This window comes from Lissotriton helveticus, chromosome 7 (assembly GCF_964261635.1).
Source record: "Lissotriton helveticus chromosome 7, aLisHel1.1, whole genome shotgun sequence".
Taxonomy (NCBI): Eukaryota; Metazoa; Chordata; class Amphibia; order Caudata; family Salamandridae; genus Lissotriton; species Lissotriton helveticus.
Window position 1 is genome coordinate 1,218,575,280 of NC_136068.1, and position 26,200 is coordinate 1,218,601,479.

The following is a 26,200-nucleotide window of genomic DNA, read 5'->3' on the forward strand; positions in this document are numbered from 1 at the left end:
TACTCCCAGTTCACTCTGGCAGTCTCTTCTGGACCATTTTCATCAACCTTGGTCAGGAATAGGCAGGACTTTGTCCAGTTTACCCTAAGCCCTGCCACTCTTCCAAGGTCACAGAGAAGATCCTTCGCCCCACAGATCGCTTCTCCCGAGTTCGCCAGGAACATGAATAGGTCGTCTACATAGAATGCAATATGGTGTAACTGCCCCTGGATGCTAAGGCCTTGATAGTGTGACCCTGTCTTAGCCTTAGCCGCTAGTGGTTAAACAGCTAACGCAAAGAGGAAAGGGGATAGTGGACAACCCTGTCTCGTTCCCTGGCCAATTGTACAGGTATCAGAAATTAATCCGCCAGTTTTTACCATCGCTATGGAGCACTTGTACAAAAAGGTTTTCCATTCTATCAATCTCTCCCCTAGACTGAATTTATGCATCACTTGGAACAAGTAGGGCCACTCAAGACTATAGAAAGCTTTTTCGATGTCCACAGCAAAGACAGCTGCCTCGCCCTTGGATGAGAATCGTCCTCCAGGGCTTGCAAGAGCCAACGTATGTTAATAGCTGTATTCCTGGTTGGGATAAACCCAGACTGGTCACTGTGCAGTAGTCTCTTCATATAGGAAAGGAGACTAGTGGCTAAGATACGGCTCAGGATCCTGTATTCTGTATTAAGCATGAACAGAGGGCGATACGCAGCCCTCTCCAAGAGCGGCTTCCCAGGCTTTAGCAGTGGAATAATAACAACCTCCCTAGTTGTTACAGGGAGCTGCCCCATCTGTTTCACATCATTATAGAGAGTTACCAAGCTCTGGGCCAACTGCTCAATGTATGTCAAATAAAATTCAATCGGCAACCCATCTGTCCCTGTTGTCTTGTTCCTAGCCATGTGTGTAATAGCCCCCCTCACGACTCCAAGTTCAATGTCCCGGCCCATCTAACTGTGGTAAATCTACTGCTTGTATGAACCCGTTCATTTCGTCCTCTTCTAGGGTCACCTTGCTTGTATACAGGTCTGTGTAGCTGCACAGGTATAATGTGGAGTTTTTTATTTCAAACTACAGAAATATTGAGTTGGAAATATCTACGGGATAGAATATCGACATCAAGGATATCGATGATCAAAATATCAACCTGAAGGTAGGAAATATTGTTTTTGTTAATATCGAAGTCAGTAATATAGTTTGCAAAAATATTGTTGTTAATAATATCAATGTTTATATTAGTGTTATGTATTTTAGTATGTATTTCATAGGTATGCATTCTATATTTTTTGTTAAGTATTCTATTTTTTTTAAATATGTATTACATTTTTAGAAGTTAGTTCATTTTTTTTAAAGTAAATTTTGCGTTTTTGTACCGTAGCGGGTTGTGGGTTTATAGGGGAATAGGGTGGGAAGTATTTTAATTATAGTAAATCAAATAAGTATTATTTTAATTATTAATTATTTTTAATTACATTTTGGGTTTTAATTCCGTAGCAGGTTGTGGGTTTATAGGGGAATAGGGTGGGAAGCAATTTAATTATAATAAAGTAATTATTCATTTTTATTTTTTGGTATTGATAATGAATGTATTAATAATTAAATATGAATTGATAATTAATATTTATCAATTGATAATTACATTCATTGTGTTAATTTATTTTATGAGCGGCTGGTGGGTTTATAGGGGAATATGGTGGGAAATAATTCATTATAATAAAGAAATTATACATTTTTATTTATTGGTATTGATAGTTAATTTATTGTTAATTATTTATTAATTGGTAATTCAGTTTTATTAAATGATTTATTGATAATTATATTAATTGTGTTAATTATTTTAAGAGTGGGTTGTGGGTTTATAAGGGAATGGGGTGGGAAGTAAATTAATTATAATAAAGTCATTTTTAATTTTTATTTATTAGTATTGATAATCAATGTTTTGGTAATTATTAATTGGTAATTAATTTGTATTAATTGATTAATTGATTATTATACTAATTGGTGTTAATTCATTTTAGGAGCGGGTTGTGGGTTAATAGGGGAATAGGGTGGGAAATAATTTGATTTTAATTAAGTGATTATATATATTTGTTTGGTATTAATAAATAATGTATTGCTAATTCATTATTAATTGGTAATTACTTGTTATTAAAGTATTAATTCATAATTATATGAATTGTGTTAATTTATTTTAGGAGTGGGTTGTGGGTTTATAGGGGAATAGGGTGGGAAATAATTTGATGTTATTAAAGTAATTATTAATTTTCATTTATTGGTATTCATAATTAATTTATTATTAATTATTATTAATTGGTTATTTAATTAAAACAATTATTTTATTTATACACATGTTAATTTTAACCCGCTGCTATCCAACACTTTCCCTACAGTTACACTCTCTGGAGTGGGAACAGTATTTTTTACCTCTACACTATTCAACACTTTCCCTACAGTTCCACTCTCTGGAGTTGGAATACTAATTTAACCCCTGCGCTATCCAACACTTTCCCTACTGTTGCACTCTCTGGAGTGGGAAAAGTAATTTTTACCCCTAAGCTATCCAACACTTTCCTGTTGCACTCTCTGGAGTAGGAATAGTAATTTTTACCATTACGTTAGCCAACGCTTTCCCTACTGTTACACTCTTGGGATTGGGGATACTAATGTTAACCACTTTGCTATCCAACGCTTTCCCAACTGTTGCACTCACTGGAGTTAGAATAGTAATTTTTACCCGCACGCTATCCAGCACTTTCCCTACTGTTGCACTTATTGGAGTGGGAATCATCATTTTTACCCCTAAGCTATCCAACACTTTCCTTACTGTTGCACTCTCTGGAAAGTACAGGATGGTATGTAATGTGTGGGAGCCCATCAAATGGCGTTCCATAGCATATGCCGGGTCACTCCTATCGCCATACCACCACTCATTTAACACCAAAAGATGGGAGGCCTGATAGTAGGAGAGGATATCTGAGGTCGCTAGACCCCCACAATAAGTGGAGGGGAAACATGTGCGCAATACTATGTGCACAGCACCCCCCCACAGAAACTGCCCCAAAACGGAGTTCACCTGACCAAACCAGCCCGACGATACCGGATACGGATGGTTTTGCAGTTGATACACCAGGCGGGGGAGTGCCACCATTTTAAATATCGTCGACCAACCATATATAGTGAGCGGCATGCGTGACCAGGTTTTGAGGTAGGCCCGCACACGTTCCCAAACCGGCACCAGATTCCGCTCCTAGGACACGGCTGGGACCTCCGAAAGGAAAACCCCCAAGTATTTAAGACCCGCCACCTCTACTTGTGTACTTGTGTAGAGGCCCAGCTACCCACCACTTGTGTCCGCTCCCCCAGCACCCATAGTGTGGACTAGCGAGGATTCATATATAGCTCCGAAGTCTCTCCAAAGATCTGCATGATCCGCAGGAGACGCGGCCCTGATCTATTAATATCCGTAAGAAAGAAGAGGATATCATCTGCATATAATGCGATTCGGTCAGACGGCCCCTGCGTCCACTCACACCCACTCAGCTGCGCATCAATGCGCACCCACGCCGCTAAGGGCTCCATAGCCAAAGCAGATAGGTGAGTATCTCGCCGAATCAGAAATCTGGACGAGACCGCTCCCGCAACTCGGACTGAGGCCGTCAGGTCGGTATATAGAAGACGCAGATAGGACAGGAAGTGGGGTCCATGATTGAGCCGCGGCAGTATGAGAACAGATACACCCAGCTTAACGAATCGAATGCTCTGTCCATGTCAGCCAGGAGAAACGCAGCCTCCTGCCCAGTACGCCTAACCGCCTCCATCGCCACATGCGCCCGTCGGATATTGTGTCTGGTCACCCTTTGAGGCATGAAACTGGGTGGGTGGATAAGCTCTGAGATATTGGAAAGAAGCCGGTTGGCCAACGCCTTGGCCAGGACCTTAGCCTCTACGTTTAGGAGCAAAATCGGGCGATAGGAGGCATGATGCTCATGGGGTCGACCTGGCTTGTGGAACACTACCACGTCTGCATGCCTCCAATCCGGAGGGAGCCTGCCCTGGGCCCTGGCCTCATCCAAGGCAGCCCGGTAGTGAGGGGCTAATTGAGTGTTGTATTTCTTGAAAAACTCACTGGGGAATCCATTCGTACCGGGGGCTTCCCGGAATTAAGTTCACCCAGGGCCGTGCCCAGTTCCTCGTCCGTCAGGGGGAGCTCCAACCTATCTCGCACCTCATCCGACTTCGCTCTGGGGGGCAAGTCAGCTATGAATTTATCAACCATATATTCCGGCAGGCACTCCCGCGGGGCATATAGGTCAGCATAATATGCAGCAAAACTCTCCGCCAATTCCCCTGGTCCGTCAGTGGGTCTCCTGCCCCATCCAGGATCCCCGGCAAAATCTGCGCATGAAAGGTGCCATGACAGAGACGATGTAACATTTTGATGGATTTATCCCCATACTGGCAGATTCTTCTGCGTGTAGCTAGCCACACCTGCCTCGCCTCATCTAGGAGGAGGGCCGCATAGGACTGTTGCGCTAGAAGGAGCTGGCTCAACTCCCTAGTCTCCCCCGACGATCGTACCCGCCGCTTCAGCTCCCCTTTCTCCGCCTCAGCGCGCACCAGAGCTGCCCGCAGCTGCCTCCTAGCAGCCGCACACCAGCAATTTCCACTCCCCGCAACGTCGGCTTCAATACTTCCCATAACGTCCCGGCGCTTGAGACCGAACCAACATTCCAGACCAGGTAATCGGAAATCGCCTCAATCATATGCCTCCTATAGTCCTCCTGTTGAAGGTGCCACACCGAAAGGCGCCAGCAGAATGGTTGCCTCCTCCCGCCCAGCCGAAGCTCAACATACATCGGCGAGTGATCTGAAAGGCCCCGTGGGAGAATTGCAGCTGTTTCCACTTGTTCTGCCGCTATTCTGGGTACAAAAATATAATCTCACCTGGAGAAGGATTTGTGCACCGCAGAGAGAAATGTGTATTCCCGCTTATCCCCATGTAGGCACCTCAATGTATCCACCCAGTCCAGTCCCACCACCATATCCCGCAGTTTCGTGGACCGACCAACACTCGGACCCCCCCAGCCTGAATCTATCCTTGGTAACATCCAGAACATCGTTCCAGTCACCCCCAACCGCCGCAAGCACATCAGGGATGTCTGCCCAGATCGTTAACAGTTTCTCAATCAGTGACCACTGCAATGGCGGCGGGGCATAGACACAACCCAACACCAGAGGGTCCTCCCCCACCATGCCCCTAACAAACAGGTACCTCCCTTGCGTGTCAGCCCACAATTTCATGTGGATGAAGGGTATTCTACGGTGTACAAGGATGGCCACACCCCTGGACCCCCTCACAAATCCTGCATGAAAGACCTGCTGGAAGCCGTATTGTTGCAAGCACAGGGCTTTAGTGCCTAGTAAATGAGTTTCTTCTTGTAGAAGTACATCAGCCCCTGCTCATTTTGCTTGACGTAGCACTGCTTCCCTCTTAATTTTGTCTAACACCCCAAGCACATTCCAGTTGAGTATGCGAAGGGAACCGTTGGGCCCGATGCTTTATCTGCGCTATGTGTTATCAAAGAGCTGCTCTATTCGCCTGCCGAATACCGGAACATGTGGGCGTGCATTGACCAAACATATAGAACCCCTGGTGACAGTGCAAACCCACCCCAATCCCAACGAGAACAAACCCCTCTCCCAACAACTAGCCCCCCCAATACCTCAAAACAGTTGAAGTACCTGTTGCGGCAATGTTGGCTTCCGACCCCAAACGTGGGCCCCAAAGTCCCCCATGCCAATGGATCCCCACCCTACTGCCCATACTTCCCTAGCCCGCCCCCACCCAGTCCCAGACCAAAAAAGGGGGGACAACAGCCCATATCACATCTCCCTCCCGTAAAAGGAGTCAAACACACTTATAAGCCCCCTGCCAGAATCCGGCTGACATCATGTCAACCATACTGTGCACAAGTCATAGGTCCGATGCTTGTTGTCCAGGAGCCGGGGAGGCCTGGGCCAAGGCCCCACCGAAGGCTGATCGCCGTCGAGATTAAGATCGGCCGTTCCCCTCCTGGAGAGACCCCCTGGAAGATTTCGATTGGGCCTCGCTCATGGAAGAGTCCGAGTCCAGCCCGGGTGGTGTGTGTGGTCGCACCCTACCCGTGTCATTGTTCCACTTACACACCTCCTCCGGTGTGTCAAAGAAGTGAGTGCGTGATTGGAACACCACCTGCAGCCGGGCCGGGAACAGAAGGGCATACGAAAGCTTGAGGTCCCGGAGACGGGCCTTGGCCGCCAGGAACGACTGACGCTGCTGCTACACCAGGCGTGTGTAGCCCGGAAAAATCATGATATGACTGTTCTCGTACAACAGAGGTTCTTTGGCCCTGGCCTGTTTCAGGATTGCGTCACAATCGTGATAGTTCAGTAATTTTGCAATTGCCGCTCGTGGCCGGGCCCCCACCGGAGGTTTCTGGATCAGAGCTCTGTGGGCCTGCTCCACCACAAAGCACCGGGACATGGCATCGGGGGGAGCCAGCTCTCCAGCCACAGAGTTAGGAACTTCTCCATATCACCTTTCTGGCAGCCCTCCGGAAATCTGACAAAGCGCAGGTTATTGTGTCCCGCCATTCCCTCTGCATCTTCGGACCGTCGGACACCACACTGGCCCCTCCTCAACACTCCTCATCCGTGGGGTGCGAGCCGGTCACTGCAGGTCCAAATCCAGTCCGGCGCCGCCAAGAAGACACTCCCGCGATCCCCTTGGGCCTCTGGGTATTGTTGCAAGCACTGTCCCCGAAGCCCAGTCAGTCTGCGATGCTGCCACTGAAGCCCACGGTGATTGTCCCTACCAGGCTCCGCCACCAAGGGACCCCCAGCGGGGGGAAGCTCGACCCCCGAGGGGCTCCCCATCCTCCGGGTCACGACTGCAGTAGCCTCTAGCCCACCACCCAGGTCGCAGGAGTAGGCCACGTGCCCAGGCCCACACACCACTCTGCTCTCCTCGAAGGGTCCCTGAGGCACCAACTAGTCCAGATCACTCACCTCCAAGTCCACTGTCCCAGGAGCTCACGGGCAAGTGCACGATCCGAGCCGCGCTGGCCCCTCACCAATGCAGGGCACGTCTGAACCTGCGTCCCGGCCTTGGCCCACGCTCCAGGCCTCACGCATGAGTCGGCAGGCTGGCAGGGTGATTAGTCATGTAGCAGGACCCCCCCACAGGCATGTCACTGTCTCATTTGGGGGGGGCTGTCGGAAAGGCCCAGCAGCGCTCCAGGGCACACACCGCTCCCGATCGCCGGGTCTAACCCCCCTGGGTTCCTCACTCTGCTCCGGCCGCCAAAGTCTCCTCCGGTCTCCGGCTCCGCCCAATCCAGGACAATCTACACGGCGTCAGCTCCAGCTCCAGCAGCTACCCGGGGGCCGAAGTGCCCCACGAACGCCTCCCGGTAGGCCCTCTATCACTCGAGCCCACTAGGCAGCGCCGCCGCCACCAAGCCACTCATCCGACACTGCCCCCGGGACCACCCGACTCGAGGTCCCGGCTCAACTGACTGCGTCCAGGCCGCACAGCACAAAGATCCCCGAGCTCCGCGCCAGGACCCTCGGACACAGAAAAAACACGCAAGGATGGTTTCGCCAGGTATAGCGATTGAGTGCGAGCCTCGGGGGCTGCCAATATATTGCGGAAGTCAGGATAGTGAAGGATCATTGTCGGGCCAGATGGAGCTCGTCTAGAGCACGTCCGCCATGCTTGCTCTCCAGACCACGCCCCCGGAATAGTAATTTTTATCCTTACGCTATCCGGGGAACATCGTTTACAACGCGGTGAAAACACCGCGATGCCTTTACAACGATGCCATGACAACGCAAGTCGTTACTACGACTTGCGCTGGATGGCACTGTTGTATAAGGAATATTGCAATTTTATATTCCAACACCATCCCTATTGTTACGTGGACTGGTGTTGGAATATAAAATAATAATATTCCACAATCCACGCCCTACAATGCAAGTCGTTGTAACGACTTGCGTTGTAATGGCAGCGTTGTCATGTACCGCGATCTAAAAGATCGCGTTGTACTGACACATCCACGCTATCCAACACTATCCCTACTGGTGCACTGTCTGGAGTGGGAATAGTAATTTTAACCCCTTCGCTATCCAACACTTTCCCTACTGTTGCACTCTCTGGAGTGGGAATAGTAATTTTGACCCCTACGCTATCCAACACTTTCCCTACTGTTGGACTCTCTAGAGTAGGAATAGTAATTTTTACCCTTATGCTATCCAACACTTTCCCCACTGTTGCACTCTCTGGAGTGGGAAAAGTAATTTTTGCCCCTAAGCTATCCAACACTTTCCTGTTGCACTCTCTGGAGTAGGAATAGTAATTTTTACCATTACGTTAGCCAACACTTTCCCTACTGTTACACTCTCGGGAGTGGGGATACTAATGTTAACCACTTTGCTATCCAACACTTTCCCTACTGTTGCACTCAATGGAGTTAGAATAGTAATTTGTACCCCTACGCTATCCAGCACTTTCCCTACTGTGGCACTTATTGGAGTGGGAATCATCATTTTTACCCCTAAGCTATCCAACACTTTCCTTAATGTTGCACTCTCTGGAAAGTACAGGATGGTATGTAATGTGTGGGAGCCCATCAAATAGCGTTCCATAGCATATGCCGGTTCACTCCTATCGCCATACCACCACTCATTTAACACCAAAAGATGGGAGGCCTGATAGTAGGAGAGGATATCTGATGTCGCTAGACCCCCACAATAAGTGGAGAGGAAACATGTGCGCAATAATATGTGCACAGCACCCCCCCACCGAAACTGACCCAAAACGGAGTTCACCTGACCAAACCAGCCCGACGATACCGGATACGGATGGCTTTGCAGTTGATAGACCAGGCGGGGGAGTGCCACCATTCTAAATATCGTCGACCAAGCATATATAGTGAGCGGCATGCGTGACCAGGTTTTGAGGTAGGCCCGCACACGTTCCCAAACCGGCACCAGATTCCGCTCGTAGGACATGGCTGGGATCTCCGAAAGGAAACCCCCCAAGTATTTAAGACCCGCTACTTGTGTACTTGTGTAGAGGCCCAGCTACCCACCAGCACCCATAGTGTATACTTGCAAGGATTCATATATAGCTCCGAAGTCTCTCCAAAGATCTGCATGATCCGCAGGAGACGCGGCCCTGTTCTATTAATATCCGTAAGAAAGAAGAGGATATCATCTGCATATAATGCGATTCAGTCAAACGGCCCCTGCGTCCACTCAAACCCGCTCAGCTGCACATCCATGCGCACCCACGCCGCTAAGGGCTCCCCCTTTCTCCGCTGAAATGCCGCCACTGGACGTCGGAGTGCCTCAGGGCTCTGTCCTGAGCCCCACCCTCTTTAATATTTATCTGGCACCCTTGGCGGCCTTGGCAGGGTCCTGTGGTGCCCAGATCGTTTCCTACGCTGATGACACCCAGCTTCTCTTCTCCTGCAAGAAGGGCTCGGATTTAGACAGCGTGCAGATCAGAGGCTGTCTGGGGCCAGTGCTTGAGTGGTTTGAACATCATAGCCTCAAATGCAACTCCGATAAATCGGAGCTGCTGTTTTTTGGCTGTGCCGCCGATCCCAGATGGCAGTCTTGGTGGCCTCCGTCCATGTTTCCTCCATCGGCTGTTTCCACCAAGGCAAAGAATCTGGGAGTGCAGATCGATGAGGGTCTTACTATGAAACCTCAGATCCTGGGTCTTGTTGGAAAGTGCTTTGGCATTTTGAAAATGCTTAGGAAATTTCTTCCTTTGCTTTCCCTGGCGCATCGAAAAGTCACTGTACAGGCCTTGATAGGCTCCCGCCTGGATTATTCCAACGTCCTCTACCTGGGCATGCCTGATTACTTGTTTTCGCGCATACAGGTAGTGCAGAATTCGGCTGCTAGAGCCATCTATGGCCTCCATCGTAGAACTAGCGCAAAAAAGTTATTGGACAAATTGCATTGGTTTCCTATTAAGAAACGGGTGGCTTTCAAGGCACTTACACTGTCTTTTAAGGCACTGCACGACTCTGGAGCAAAATTTATTAGAAAGCACTGGCTTTCTACATACCGGCCAGAACGCTGAGGTCAGCTTTTCTGGCCTTGGCACTTGTTCCATCCATATGTCGATCCCGGATCAGGGGTCGCTCCTTCCGTTTTCTGGCACGCAAGCTTAGGAACTCCTTGCCAGCTCATTTGGGGAAAGCCTCGAATTTGCTGACTTTTAGGAAAGAGTTAAAGTCCTGGCTCTTTGTGCAATAGTTTCCTGCCCATTCTCTGTTCCCAACAGCCGCATCTGTTTTTTTTTCTAAAGCGCCGGGACACTCCTCGGAGTAGCCGAGCGCTATATAAAACCATTAAATAACATAACATAACATAACATAGCCAAAGCAGATAGGTAGGGCGACAGGGGGCACCCCTGTCGAGTATCTTGCTGAATCAGAAATCTGGACGAGACCGCTCCCACAACTCAGACTGAGGCCGTCAGGTTGGTATATAGAAGGCGCAGATAGGACAGGAAGTGGGGTCCAAGATTGAGCCGTGGCTGTATGAGAACAGATACACCCAGCTTAACGAATCGAATGCTCTGTCCATGTCAGCCAGGAGAAATGCAGCCTCCTGCCCAGTACGCCTAACCGCCTCCATCGCTATATGCTCCCGTCGGATATTGTGTCTGGTCACCCTTTGAGGCATGAAACTGGGTGGGTGGATAAGCTCTGAAATATGGGAAAGAAGCCGGTTGGCCAACGCCTTGGCCAGGACCTTAGCCTCTATGTTTAGGAGCAAAATCGGGCGATAGGAGGCATGATGCTCGGGACCCGGCTTGTGGAACACTACCGCGTCTGCATGCCTCCAATCCGGAGGGAGCCTGCCCTGGGCCCTGGCCTCCTCCAAGGCCGCCCGGTAGTGAGGGGCTAATTGCGTGTTGTATTTCTTGAAAAACTCACTGGGGAATCCATTCGTACCGGGGGCTTCCCGGAATTAAGTTCACCCAGGGCCGTGCCCAGTTCCTTGTCCGTCAGGGGGAGCTCCAACCTATCTCGCACCTCATCCGACTTTGCTCTAGGGGGCAAGTCAGATATGAATTTGTCAACCATATATTCCGGCAGGCACTCCCGCGGGGCGTATAGGTCAGCATAATATGCAGCAAAACTCTCCGCCAATTCCCCTGGGTCCGTCAGTGGGTCTCATGCTCCATCCAGGATCCCCGGCAACATCTGCGCATGAAAGGTGCCCTGACAGAGACGATGTAACATTTTGATGGATTAATCCCCCCACTGGCAGATTCTTCTGTGTGTAGCTAGCCACACCTGCCTCGCCTCATCTAGGAGGAGGGCCGCATAGGAATGTTGCGCTAGAAGGAGCTGGCTCAACTCCCTAGTCTCCCCCGACGATCGTACCCGCCTCTTCAGCTCCCCTATCTCCGCCTCAGTGCGCACCAGAGCTGCCCGCCGCTGCCTCCTAGCAGCCGCACACCAGGCCATATCCACTCCCTCCAACGTCGGCTTCAATACTTCCCATAACGTCCCGGCGCTTGAGACCGAACCAACATTCCCGACCAGGTAATCGGAAATCGCCTCAATCATATGCCTCCTATAGTCCTCCTGTTGAAGGTGCCACACCGAAAGGCGCCAGCAGAATGGTTGCCTCCCCCGCCCAGTCGAAGCTCGACTTACATCGGCGAGTGATCTGAAAGGCCCCGTGGGAGAATTGGCGCTGTTTCCACTTGTTCTGCCGCTATTCGGGGTACAAAAATATAATCTAACCTGGAGAAGGATTTGTGCACCGCAGAGAGAAATGAGTATTCCCGCTTATCCCCATGTAGGCGCCTCCATGTATCCACCCAGTCCAGTCCCAACACCATATCCTGCAGTTTCGTGGACCGACCAACACTCGGACCCCCCCAGCCTGAATCTATCCTTGGTAACATCCAGAACATCGTTCCAGTCACCCCCAACCGCCGCGAGCACATCAGGGATGTCCACCCAGATCCTTAACAGTTTCTCAATCAGTGACCACTACAATGGCGGTGGGGCATAGACACAACCCAACACCAGAGGGTCCTCCCCCACCATGCCCCTAACAAACAGGTACCTCCCTTGCGTGTCAGCCCATAATTTCGTGTGGATGAAGGGGATTCTACGGTGTACAAGGATGGCCACACCCCTGGACCCCCTCACAAAGCCTGCATGAAAGACCTGCTGGAAGCCGTATTGTTGCAAGCACAGGGCTTTAGTGCCTAGTAAATGAGTTTCTTCTTGTAGAAGTACGTCAGCCCCTGCTCATTTTGCTTGACGTAGCACTGCTTCCCTCTTAATTTTGTCTAACACCCCAAGCACATTCCAGCTGAGTATGCGAAGGGAACCGTGGGGCCCGATGCTTTATCTGCGCTATGTGTCATCAAAGAGCTGCTCTATTCGCCTCCCAGATACCGGAACATGTGGGCGTGCATTGACCAAACATATAGGACCCCTGGTGACAGTGTGACTCCACCCCAATCCCAACCAGAACAAACCACTCCCCCAATAACTAGCCCCCCCAATACCTCAAAACAGTTGAAGTACCTGTCGCGGCAATGTTGGCTTCCGACCCCAAACGTGGGCCCCAAAGTCCCCCATTCCAATGGATCCCCACCCTACTGCCCATACTTCCATAGCCCGCCCCCACCCAGTCCCAGATCAAAAAAGGGGGGGGGGACAACAGCCCATATCACATCTCCCTCCCGTAAAAGGAGTCAAACACACTTATAAGCCCCCTGCCAGAATCCGGCTGACATCATGTAAACCATACTGTGCACAAGTCATAGGTCTGCTGCTTGTTGTCCAGGAGCAGGGGAGGCCTGGGACAAGGCCCCACCGAAGGCTGATCGCCGTCAAGATCAAGATCGCCAGTTCCCCTCCCGGAGAGACCCCCTGGAAGATTTCGATTGGGCCTCGCTCATGGAAGAGTCCGAGTCCAGCCCGGGTGGTGTGTGTGGTCGCACCCTACCCGTCTCATTGGTCCACTTACACACCTCCTCCGGTGTGTCAAAGAAGTGAGTGCATGATTGGAACACCACCTGCAGCCGGGCCGGGAACAGAAGGGCATACAGAAGCTTGAGGTCCCGGAGACGGGCCTTGGCCGCCAGGAACGACTGACGCTGCTACTACACCAGGCATGTGTAGCCCCGAAATATCATGATATGACTGTTCTCGTATAACAGAGGTTCTTTGGCCCTGGCCTGTTTCAGGATTGCGTCACAATCGTGATAGTTCAGTAATTTTGCAATTAACGCTCGTGGCCGGGCCCCCACCGGAGGTTTCTGGATCAGAGCTCTGTGGGCCTGCTCCACCACAAAGCAGCGGGACGTGGCGTCGGGGGGGAGCCAGCTCTCCAGCCACCGAGTTAGGAACTTCTCCATATCACCTTTCTGGCAGCCCTCCGGAAATCCGACAAAGCGCAGGTTATTGTGTCGCGCCATTCCCTCTGCATCTTCGGACCGTCGGACACCACACTGGCCCCTCCTCAACACTCCTCATCCGTGGGGTCAGAGCCGGTCATCGCAGGTCCAAATCCAGTCCGGCGCCGCCAAGAAGACACTCCCGCGATCTCCTTGGGCCTCTGGGTATTGTTGCAAGCACTGCGGGTGTCCCCGAAGCCCAGTCAGTCTGCGATGCTGCCACTGAAGCCCACGGCGATTGTCCCTACCAGGCTCCGCCACCAAGGGGCCCCCAGCGGGGGGAAGCTTGACCCCACGAGGGGCTCCCCGTCCTCCGGGTCACGACTGCAGTAGCCTCCGGCCCACCATCCAGGACGCAGGAGTAGGCAACGTGCCCAGGCCCACACACCACTCTGCTCTCCTCAAAGAGTCCCTGAGGCACCAACCAGTCCAGATCGCTCACCTCCAAGTTCACTGTCCCAGCAGCTCAAGGGCATGTGCACGATCGGTGCCGCGCCGGCCCCTCACCAACGCAGGGCACGTCTGAACCTGCGGCCCGGCCTTTTGCCCATGCTCCAGGCCTCATGCGTGAGTCGGCAGGCTGGCCGGGTGATTAGTCATGTAGCAGGACCCCCCCGCAGGCATGTCACTGTCTCATGTGGGGGGGGGTTGTCGCAAAGGCCCAGCAGCGCTCCAGGGCACACACTGCTCCCGATCGCCGGGTCCAACCCCCCTGGGTTCCTCACTCTGCTTCGGTCTCCGGCTCCGCCCAATCCAGGACAATCTACACGGCATCAGCTCCAGCTCCAGCAGCTACCCGGGGGCCGATGTGCCCCACGAACGCCTCCCGCTAGGCCCTCTCTCACTCGAGCCAACTAGGCAGAGCCGCCGCCACCAAGCCACTCACCCGGCACCGCCCCCGAGACCACCAGACTCGAGGTCCCGGCTCCACTGACTGCATCCGGGCCGCACAGCACAAAGATCCCCGAGCTCCGCGCCAGGACCCTCGGACACAGAAAAAACACCGCAAGGATGGTGTCGCCAGGTGTAGAGATTGTGTGCGAGCCTCGGGGGCTGCCAATATATTGCGGAAGTCAGGATAGTGAAGGATTATTGTCGGGCCGGATGGAGCTCGTCTAGAGCACGTCCGCCAAGCTGGCTCTCCAGACCACGCCCCCTAGTAATTTTTATCCTTACGCTATCCGGGGAACATTGTTTACAACGCGGTGAAAACACCGCGATGCCTTTACAACAATGCCATGACAACGCAAGTCGTTACTACGACTTGCGCTGGATTGCACTGTTGTAATTTTATATTCCAACACTATCCCTACTGTTAAGTGGACTGGTGTTGGAATATAAAATTATAATATTCCACAATCCACGCCTTACAACGCAAGTCGTTGTAACGACTTGCGTTGTAATGGCAGCGTTGTCATGTACCACGATCTAAAATATCGCGTTGTACTGACATACATCCACGCTATCCAACACTATCCCTACTGGTGCACTGTCTGGAGTGGGAATAGTAATTTTAACCCCTTCGCTATCCAACAATTTCCCTACTGTTGCGCTCTCTGGAGTGGGAATAGTAATTTTTACCCCTACGCTATCCAACACTTTCCCTACTGTTGCACTCTCTGGAGTGGGAATAGTAATTTTTACTCCTACGCTATCCCACACTTTCTCTAATGTTGCTCTTACTGGAGTGGGAATAGTAATTTTTTACCCTACGCTATCCAACAGTTTCTCTACTGTTACACGCTCTTGAGTGATTATACTAACTTTATCCCCTCTGCTTTCCAAAATATTCTCTACTTTTTTAGTTAATGTAGTGTATAATTTAAAATGTTGTGCTTTTTAAATTTGTTATATTTTTTATATTTTTATTTATATAATTGTGTTTTTGTAGACATGTATTTCTAATTTTGAAAATGTTTTTTAAGTTTGTATAAGTATTTTAAAATAATTATTTATAAATATTATTAAGTATATATATATTCACTGAAAAAACCATAGGTTATAGACCATATATAGTTAGGAATTAGCATTTACAAAACCTTATTTTACTCACACAAAACCATTGAAATTCCATATATAGTTAGTTGCACTAACTATATATCGCGCACCCGCAATCCACTGCTGATGATGTCACATATTACATCATTCATGACATGGTCAGTGACATCACTGATGACATCACTGATGACATCTCAAATGACATCACTGATGACATCACTGATGACATCTTATTTGACATCAATGATCACATCACTGATGATATCATTCATGTGACAATACAATGCATCTCCTCACACTTTAATATAACCTCTTTTACACCCAGTGTTAAATACAGAGTATAATTTTTGAAACCATTGACACACCAATACTAGTTACTACATACGCACTCACTGATTCCTACTTCTACACACACATTCACTCATTCACCCATACAATCATTCATACATACAATGACTCATCTTTACAACACTATCATATGCACTCATACACCTATACAGACACTCACACTCTGCCACTCATCCATGGAGTTACTCACACACCTAGTCAGTCCTGTAAAGAATCAATCACACTTCCATTTTCTAATCTATACAGTTAAACATAGAGCACATACCATTTTCAAACATATACTAACACATACTTACTCTCTTATACAATCATTGATACAAGTACACATTGATCTGCACAGGGTCACACACCTCCCAGCCAGCCACACACTCACTCAGTCTCCCATACAAATAATTGGGCAACCAATCAATAACCCATATAGTTACTCATATAGCTACTGATCAACACATGCAGCAGTTTACAGAACAACAGAAATAATGATGCACAAATTAAGACAGTTTAGTCACTAACCCATGCACTCAGTGAGACACATTTAATCACTCACTCATACAGTCAGTCATGCACCTACTAAATCCTTCATCCAGACACTTATTCATCCACTCATTCTTCAATATGTAAGACATATTTAAAGTTTACAGAAACATACAGACACTGGATGTTGTTATCAGTGATGTCATCAGTGATGTCATTTGAGATGTATTTTTTATTTTATTTTTTATATTTTATTCACTCACTAACATACACATATACACACTCATCCACCCATACAGTCCTGCACATATGCTGTATTCAAAACACATACAAACAGAGAGTCAGTCATTCATGCATCTATGTGCTAAGTAACACCCCCACCAAACATATAGACAATCATATTGATATTTAAAAAAACATCTAATAACCCATATACCTACACATGTAGCTACTCACCAACCCATGCAGCCACTTATACACAAAGTGAAACATTAATACATATATTTAAATATTTAAACATTACTCACTAATATTTATTTTTCAGAAAGACGCACATTCACTGGATGGTGTCATCAGTGATGTCATGAGTGATGTCACTGACCATGTCATGAGTGATGTAATATGTGACGTCATCAGCAGTGCATTGCACGCGCAAGTTATAGTGAGTCCAACTAACTATAACGTGGGAATTTGAATGGTTTTATGCGAGTCAAATTTCCAGCTATCTATAACTGGTGTGAAACCTATGGTTTTTTCAGTGAATTTAATAGTTTTTTTAAATGCTAATTCCTAACTATAACTGGTTTGAAACCTATGGTTTTTTCGGTGAATTTCAATGTTTTTTTAATAGCAAATCTTTATAGGTATAACAAATAATACATTTTAAAACGAATTTTATATTGTATAATTATTTTTTAAAAAAACAAACAAAAAAAAAAAATTTAACCCCGGGGCGCTCCCGGGGCGCGTACCGGTGAACGCACGGGTAAGTGCAATGTTACGGCGCGCCCCGGGACGCGTACCGGGGAGCGTTCCGTTAGCGCTATTCTCGCGAATGAAAACAACATCGTGACGTTTCGCGTAAACGCGTGATGCGTCATATGACGCACTGCGTAAGCGCACCCGGAAGCACGTGAGCGCATACGATCGCGCAACGTCCTAACGCGCTTACACGACGCACCCCGGGGCGCGTAGCGTAAGCGCGTCGGGTCATGTGACCTCAAAATAACACTTTTGATTGGTTCACAAGAGTTTTGTTTTCCAAATGATGAAAGACCCCTCCTTTTTCCTTATTCTCACTTTGTTGTTTGAGTGAAGAAGACCTGCATTCATTCTGTGAGAAATGCCTTCACTAGTAGCAGCTGCAGGTGCATCTGCACCACCACCACCTCCACCACCACCACAAGGACCACCACAAGACTACATTGGTGGTCAAGAAGAAGAGGAGGACAAAGAGGAGGAGGAGGAGAGGCACTTTCTGCGTGAGGACAATCCCCCATACAGACCCAAGGAACATTTTATTTGGCAGTTTTACAAGATGCCAAGGGGTGCAAAAAAAGTGAATGCAGCTAAGGTGACTTGCCTCATCTGTGGCGCGGAACTGTCAAGAGGGAACCCAAAGAAGAAGTACTCTTTTGGGAACCACACTATGATCAGACATATGCAGAGGAAGCACCCGATCAATTATTCGGCAGCAGAGGTCAGGGAACTGACCAGGAACCCTCCCCATCCTTCTTCTTCAAGCGCCTCCAATCAACCCACTCCATCGGGTGAAGAGGCTAGGGAGATGGTCCCTAATGTACAAATCAAGTTTGCAAAATTTAAATTTGTTTGCATATATTGCAACAAAACAATTTCATATGGTGAGCAAAGCATCACTTTACTCAATCGAGCTGCAGACAACCATCACTGCAGCAAGCAACTTTAATTTTTTTTTATTTTTTTTTTGCTCCAGTTGAGCTGTTTACAATTCCCTGTGTTTTGTTTGACCCCAGAAAAACTAAAAAAATATAAAATTGTTCAGAAAAGCCAAAAAAATAAAAAAAATTCAAAAAAACAATAAAAAACATATAAAACAACAAAAAAAACAGTTCTTTTTAGAACTACCTCTAATTTATAACAAAATACTACATTTTTTAAAACCTCTGTCATTCTTTTTTCCCCATGGTACGCACCCCGGTACGCTCCCGCGAAAAATTAAAATTTTTTTTTTACCCGAGGGACCCTTTTATGGCCCCCACATCAAACCTAGGGGGTCAGGGGGGTCTACCCTGCCCCCTTTTGGTTATTTCCCCCTTTGTTTTTACCACCTCTTGAGTCTCGATCCTACCGAGACACAAGATGGCGGCCGCTCTGGCTTGTTTCGAATGATTACAGACACCCGAGAGCCAATCAGCTTTCCGCGCGCAAGTCGCGTGTCACGCCCGGAGCGCTCCCCGGTGCGCGTACCGGGGCGCGGCTATAGATATATACATTTTTTTGAACCTAAATTACTCAAAATCCTCTGGAGGACATATCTTGAGACATAGCAAAGGCACATCGGGCTACCAGTCCCTACAATTTTGCCAAGTTTGGTGAAAATCCATTCAGCCGTTCGAGCTAAAAGTGCAACCGATCGCCCTATGGAAATTAACATGGCGAAAACACATTTTGGGACCCCCCTTTTATCTCGGCCCCCGCTTGACGAATCCCCCCCAAACCTTCAGGGAAGGACCAGAGCGCCGCGAAGCAAAGTTGCTGAAAATTTCAGGCAGATTCCTCCACCGGCGCCAAAGGTATTCCAAATAGAATGTTACGATTTCCCTATGGAAATCAATACTAACTATAACTACCTACTGGCGACCGCCAGTAGGTAATATATATATATATATATATATATATATATATTATATTTTATACGTATATCTGTTTAATTTATCTTTACCTTACATGTATTAGTTATAATTTTAAACATATTAAAATAATTATAACTGTTTCTTTTAATTATATGTATTGTTAATTTATTTCACTTTTTTTAACATTCTTTTTAAACATTAAAAAAAAAGATATTTTAACAACAATATTTTTTTCCGATATTTTTGTACTTACCTAATGTAGATAGCTCTTTGATATTGGGGACATCGATATTTCGGGTCCGATATTTTTGTCGTCAATATTCCTGTAGTTGATATTTTGCCAGTGATTCATCTGTGTAATACTCAAGAAACAGCGCGTTAATACCCTGTTGAGTACAGCAAGCCACCCAGTTTTGGTCTCTAATTTCTAAGATCATTGTTCCCCTTCGAGCTGGGTTGGTTAGCCATGCCAAGAGGACCCAAGATTTGTCTCTCTCAGCATGAGCTTGCGTGATATTTTTTTTATAAACAAAGCAGCGTAATCGCTCTATTTGCCCTGCTACAGCCTCCTTCCCTTTCATAAGTTCCCCCTGTTTATCGGGCCTCTCAGGGCATTCTCGCTCTATTTCACGAAAGCCTTGGTCTGCTACATGTACTTCTCGCAAGAGTACTGTGAGCACTCCTACCATCTCTGAGATACAGCGTCCCCTAATGACTGTTTTAAAAGCATCCCATTCCACTGAGGAAGATGCCGCTTTTCCAGCGTTGTCTTGGAAATTGTGAGCGATGCTGGTGCCCACCATTTCACGGAAGATTTATTCTTCCAGCGCTGCAGGGTTGAGGTGCCATGTGGGTATGCTGGGCCTTGGTCGAGACCATTGCATCCGAAGTAGCAGGGGGTTGTGGTCCAATATTGTCCTAGTGAGGTATTTAAAACTCTATACCCCCGCATGCACATCTGGGGTACACAGGATCATGTCTAATCTAACATGGAGGTCATGTAAAGCAGAAAAAAAGAGCAATCATGGATCCCGGGGTGCTGTGCCCTCCAAGAGTCCACCAACCACCATCGACTCTGCCATCTACACTGTGCTTCTGCTACTTTATGACTGCATGCGTCAGGGAGCGGAGGGTGGGAGGAATCCAGAGCTATATCAGAGACACAATTAAAATCCCCCCCCAAGCAGAACTGAGCCTGTAAAAATGAAGGGTCAACTTCCCAGAGAGCTGCAATAAGAATGCAGGTTGTTCAGTATTAGGTGCATAAATACTTGCCAAGACTACATCCTTACCATCTAATTTCCCAGCAACAACAACATATGTGCCTTCTGGGTCAGTAAGTTAATGTGTGTACTGAAAAGGTACACTCACTCGCACCCGGTGAGTAAATAGTATAGAACACATGAGCTCGCCAACAACGCTGCAATGCCGCTCCCTCCTGTGCGTGTATGTGAGTCTCCTGAAGCAGCATAGTCTGTACCCTCCTACGGACTAAGTATGCATGTATTTTATGGCGACAGCGACACCTTACTGTTGTCCACCATGAAGGGTCCATCAGTTCCTGCTTTATTCAACAGCATGTCCCTGTCTTTGAAATGGAGTAGTCTAGCCACTACAGGGCGCGGGCCGTCCCAGCGTCGGGCCGGGCAGGAAGTTGGTGGGCTCTTTCCAAAGTGTTTAACTGGGACAGCCCCTCTGAAGCTAACATGATCCGGAGCCAACCCTCCAGGTATGTAATCATATTGGCACCTTGTACTCCTTCCGGCAGGCCCAGCACTTTAACATTGTTCCTGCAGTTTCGCCCTTCAGCGTCCTTGGCTCTCTCCCCCAGTACATGGACTCTATGTGATATATCCCCCATCTCTGTAGTCAAAGTCGAGTGCGCCTGTGCCAGGTCCGCTAATGTCTTCTCAGTTTGCGACACCTTTCTGCCAGCTTCATATCCTCTGCTCTCAAGAGACCCAGCCCCACTGCCACATTACTTATGTCCTGGTGAAGCGTTTGTTTAGTGTCAGCAATAGTCTCTAGGAATTGGGCTAATTGTTGCAGTACTGGATTGTCCAGTGAGGCCTGGCTGGGGTCTAACTGCTTTTGGTCCGAAACTGTCTCTTCTGGTTCCAGAGGTACTTCCCGGCTGTTTCCCTCTGGGTTTCCTCATCGTCGTATGGGAGCTACGTCTCCCTCCAAGTGCAAAGGCCCTCGTAGCAAGTCACCAGGAGTCAACAAAGAGGGTGTGATCCACCCACAAACTTCTCACTCCTTCAAGTTGGGCCTGTGCAGCCCTTTTAGAACCCAGGGCATTTGCTTCGCCTATGCCAATTAACTCGGCACCGCCAACAATCCTGCAAGGGTCTCACCGTGTTCTGGTTGAAATGTTCCCCCACAATGACGCAGTTGATCGTCAGCGAGTGCCGTTTCCGCAATTCTCGTGCAGTGCAGCTCGTCCAGTGAGGCGCAAGAGTGTGGATAATTGCTTGCAACGCAGGCCCAATCCTCCTGGCAGTGTTCAACCACCACTTCCCGGTTGGGTGCCAATTCACAAATCATATCTTGTTCCTGGTGAGCCCTCGCAGCCTCCCGGGACATCAGACAGTCCCAGGTCCTCTTCCGTGGCATGTCACATACTCCAATAATGGCAAGAGAAGCCGTGTGAGCCAATCCACAGGTACGGTTATAGCGGTAGATGGAAAAAGGGCTGCACCATGCTCCTGACACCGCAACACACAGTGAGGGCCAATCTGCAAATGCGTCCAGGCACACCCTTCAATCCCACAGTGCCACAGGGCCCACTCAACCCTCCTCTTACCCCCTAGAATCTTCACTGGCGACTTCAGCTCGTCCCTCAGGCCCGCAGCATCTTCACCTCATCATCGAGTGCTAGGACTGCCATCTTGAGGTGGGCGCCACTCTCCCTGCAAATGTAGTGCGCCAGGACTCTGCCGCCGGGGAAGAAAGATCCCATCCCTATGAGTCCGGAACCAAATTGCCGGTTTCAAGTCTTCTGACGTCAGCGATCAGCGTCATTGCGACTCTGACAAGGCAATTTGGGCTGACAGATCCCCGTCAGAGCCACAACAGTGGCAATACCATCAAAGCTGCCATGCAATAGGGAGGGCACCGCAAAATGTCGCCAACGAGGGTCCGTCGGTCAATCAGGCACTAGCACAGCCCATAGCGCGGTCCTTCGCAGTGTTCTGCAGTTTCGCCCGGGGTCACAAAGGCACAGGACAGCAGATCGGGGCCTAGAGTACCCAGTCTGTCATCCGAATCGATCCTCCGCAGCATCAGCTGCAGCTCTGGCTTTCATCCCAACCGAATCTCCTACACTGTCCGCTGCTTCGCCAGGGAGATGGTGATCTCTCATGCGCTCTCAGCAGTCCCTACTCGCTTCTCTCAGCAGTGCCTCAGAGTATTAGTGTGCCATCTTGTCTCCAGCTGGCCAAAGCTCCACCTCCAACTCCAACCATCTCTACAGCCTCCCAGGCACCGAGGGCACCACGCTTAGTTTCTGGACACTGCTGTGGTCAGCGGCCTCCTTGTGCACCCCTGGAATCAGCCAACAGGGTAATAAACAGGATAAATGCGAGGCCAGCCCAGAGCTCTTGGCTCACACATCTGCCTCCATCGGCCTGCAAGCCTTCGACCCCTGATGTCATAAATGATGTCATGGAACATGTCATGAGTGATGTCATATGTGAGATCATAAACAGTGCATAGTGTGGGCTCAAATTATAGTGCTGCTAACTTTAACTGGTGAATTTCTGTGTTTTTTAGTTCAAAATGTGAATGTTGTCACTGAGAAAGTCACCTAACTATAAGTTTACTTGGTTTCATCAGTGAAAAAAATATATTTATTAATCACCTTGTGGCAGTTGCCACTATCTAGTAGGTATAGTTAGGTCTGCTTTTCCATAGGTTTTTAGGTTGGTGCTTTGCCCTCCAAGAGTCCACCAACCACCATCAACTCTGCCAGCTACACCATGCTTCTGCTACTCTATAACTGCATGCGTCAGGGAGCGGAGGTTGGGAGGAATCCACAGCTATATCAGAGACACAATTAAAATCCCCCCAAGCAGAACTGAGCCTGTAAAAATGAAGGGCCAACTTCCCAGAGAGCTGCGATAAGAATGCAGGTTGTTCAGTAGTAGGAGCATAAATACTTGCCAAGACTACATCCTTACCATCTAATTTCCCAGCAACAACAACGTATGTGCCTTCTGGGTCAGTAAGTTAATGTGTGCACTGAAAAGGTACACTCACTCGCACCCGGTGAGTAAATAGTATAGAACACATTACCTCGCCAACACCGCTGCAATGCCGCTCCCTCCTGTGCATGTATGTGAGTCTTCTGAAGCAGCATAGTCTGTACCCCCAACGGACTAAGTATGCATGTATTTTATGGCAACAGGGACACCTTACTGTTGTCCACCATGAAGGGTCCATCCGTTCCTGCTTTATTCAACAGCATGTCCCTGTCTTTGAAATGGAGTAGTCTAGCCACCACAGGGCGCGGGCCGTCCCAGCGTCGGGCTGGGCAGGAAGTCGGTGGGCTCTTTCCAAAGTATTTAACTGGGACAGCCCCTCTGAAACTAACATGATCCGGAGCCAACCCTCCAGGTATGTAATCATATTGGCACCTTGTACTCCTTCCGGCAGGCCTAGCACTTTAACATTGTTCCTGCAGTTTCGCCCTTCAGCGTCCTTGGCTCTCTCCTCCAGTACATGGACTCTATGTGATATATCCCCCATCTCTGTAGTCAAAATCTAGTGCGCCTGTGCCATGTCTGCTAATGTCTTCTCAGTTTGCGACACCCTTTCGGCCAGCTTCATAAGCTCTGTTCTCAAAAGACCCAGCCCCACTGCCACATTACTTATGTCCTGGTGAAGCGTTTGTCTAGTGTCAGCAATAGTCTCTAGGATTTGGGCTAATTGTTGCAGTACTGGATTGTCCAGTGCTGCCTGGCTAGGGTGTAACTGCTTTTGGTCCAAAACAGTCTCTTCTGGTTCCAGAGGTACTTCCGGCTGTTTCCCTCTGGGTTTCCTCATTGTCATATGGGAGCTACGTCTCCCTCCAAGTGCAAAGCCCCTCGTAGCAAGTCACCAGGAGTCAACAAAGAGGGTGTGATCCACCCACAAACTTCTCACTCCTTCAAGTTGGGCCTGTGCAGCCCTTTTAGAACCCAGGGCATTTGCTTCGCCTATGCCAATTAACTCGGCACCGCCAACAATCCTGCAAGGGTCTCACCGTGTTCTGGTTGAAATGTTCCCCCACAATGACGCAGTTGGTCGTCAGCGAGTGCCGTTTCCGCAATTCTTGTGCAGTGCAGCTCGTCCAGTGAGGTGCAAGAGTGTGGATAATTGCTTGCAACGCAGGCCCAATTCCACCGGCAGCGTTCAACCACCCCTTCCCGGTTGGGTGCCAATTCACAAATCAGATCTTGTTCCTGGTGAGCCCTGGCAGCCTCCCGGGATGTCAGACTTTCCCCAGGTCCTCTTGCGTGGCATGTCACATACTCCAATAATGGTGAGAGAAGCCGCGTGAGCCAATCCACAGGTACGGCTTTACCGGTAGATGGCAAAGGGCTGCACCATGCTCCTGACACCGCAACACACAGTGAGGACCAATCTGCAAATGCATCCAGGCACACCCTTCAATCCCGCAGTGCCACAGTGCCACAGGGCCCACTCAACGCTCCTCTTACCCCCTAGAATCTCCACTGGCCACTTCAGCTCGTCCCTCAGGCCCACAGCATCTTCACCTCATCATCGTGTGCTAGGACTGCCATCTTGAGGTGGGCGCCACTCTCCCTGCAAATGTAGTGCGCCAGGACTCTGCCACCGGGGAATAAAGATCCCATCCCTATGAGTCCGGAACCAAATTGCCGGTGTCAAGTCTTCTCACGTCAGCGATCAGCGTCATTGCGACTCTGACAAGGCAATTTAGGCTGACAGGTCCCCGCCAGAGCCACAACAGTGGCAATACCATCAAAGCTGCCATGTAATAGGGAGACAATATATAGAATAGAGCCACCCAGTAATCCCACCGGGACTGGGTAATATCAGATAGATAAGCTAAATGTCCAGGTAGGAGTCATTCACAAAAACCACTTTATATTTATCAGTGTCACATGAGTGATCACACAAATCAATAGAGTGACCCGAGGGTTTATATCAAAAATATATTCACTTTATTTTTGATTATGCAATTTAGATTTATTCTATGCACGGAAAAAGTATCAAAAACTGGCAACAGACAGACTAACATAACATGTAAACTAAATGCTAGTCTACATACACCTACAGCAAAAAGTGTGGCTACGTACTCTAAACCACAACAAAGTAAATAATTACACATAGAAATTCACAAATCAATTTGCACAGTGAATTATACAGTGTATTGCATGTCAGGTGTTAAGCGTCGACGTTTCGGTCCATGCTGGTCAAGTAGATCCGTCGGACCATCTTCAGGACAAAGACGTTGCACAGCAATGTGAGAAATAAAACGCCACTCAGGTCGTTATGTCAAAATGTCGCCACGTAATTTAATCAGCAGCTATGCGCCGGCTCTTCGAAGTCCGTGCTCGTTCACCGGTAACTACTCGGGACGTCCCGAGTAGTTACCGGTGAACGAGCACGGACTTCGAAGAGCCGGCGCATAGCTGCTGATTAAATTACGTGGCGACATTTTGACATAACGACCTGAGTGGCGTTTTATTTCTCACATTGCTGTGCAACGTCTTTGTCCTGAAGATGGTCCGACGGATCTACTTGACCAGCATGGACCGAAACGTCGACGCTTAACACCTGACATGCAATACACTGTATAATTCACTGTGCAAATTGATTTGTGAATTTCTATGTGTAATTATTTACTTTGTTGTGGTTTAGAGTACGTAGCCACACTTTTTGCTGTAGGTGTATGTAGACTAGCATTTAGTTTACATGTTATGTTAGTCTGTCTGTTGCCAGTTTTTGATACTTTTTCCGTGCATAGAATAAATCTAAATTGCATAATCAAAAATAAAGTGAATATATTTTTGATATAAACCCTCGGGTCACTCTATTGATTTGTGTGATCA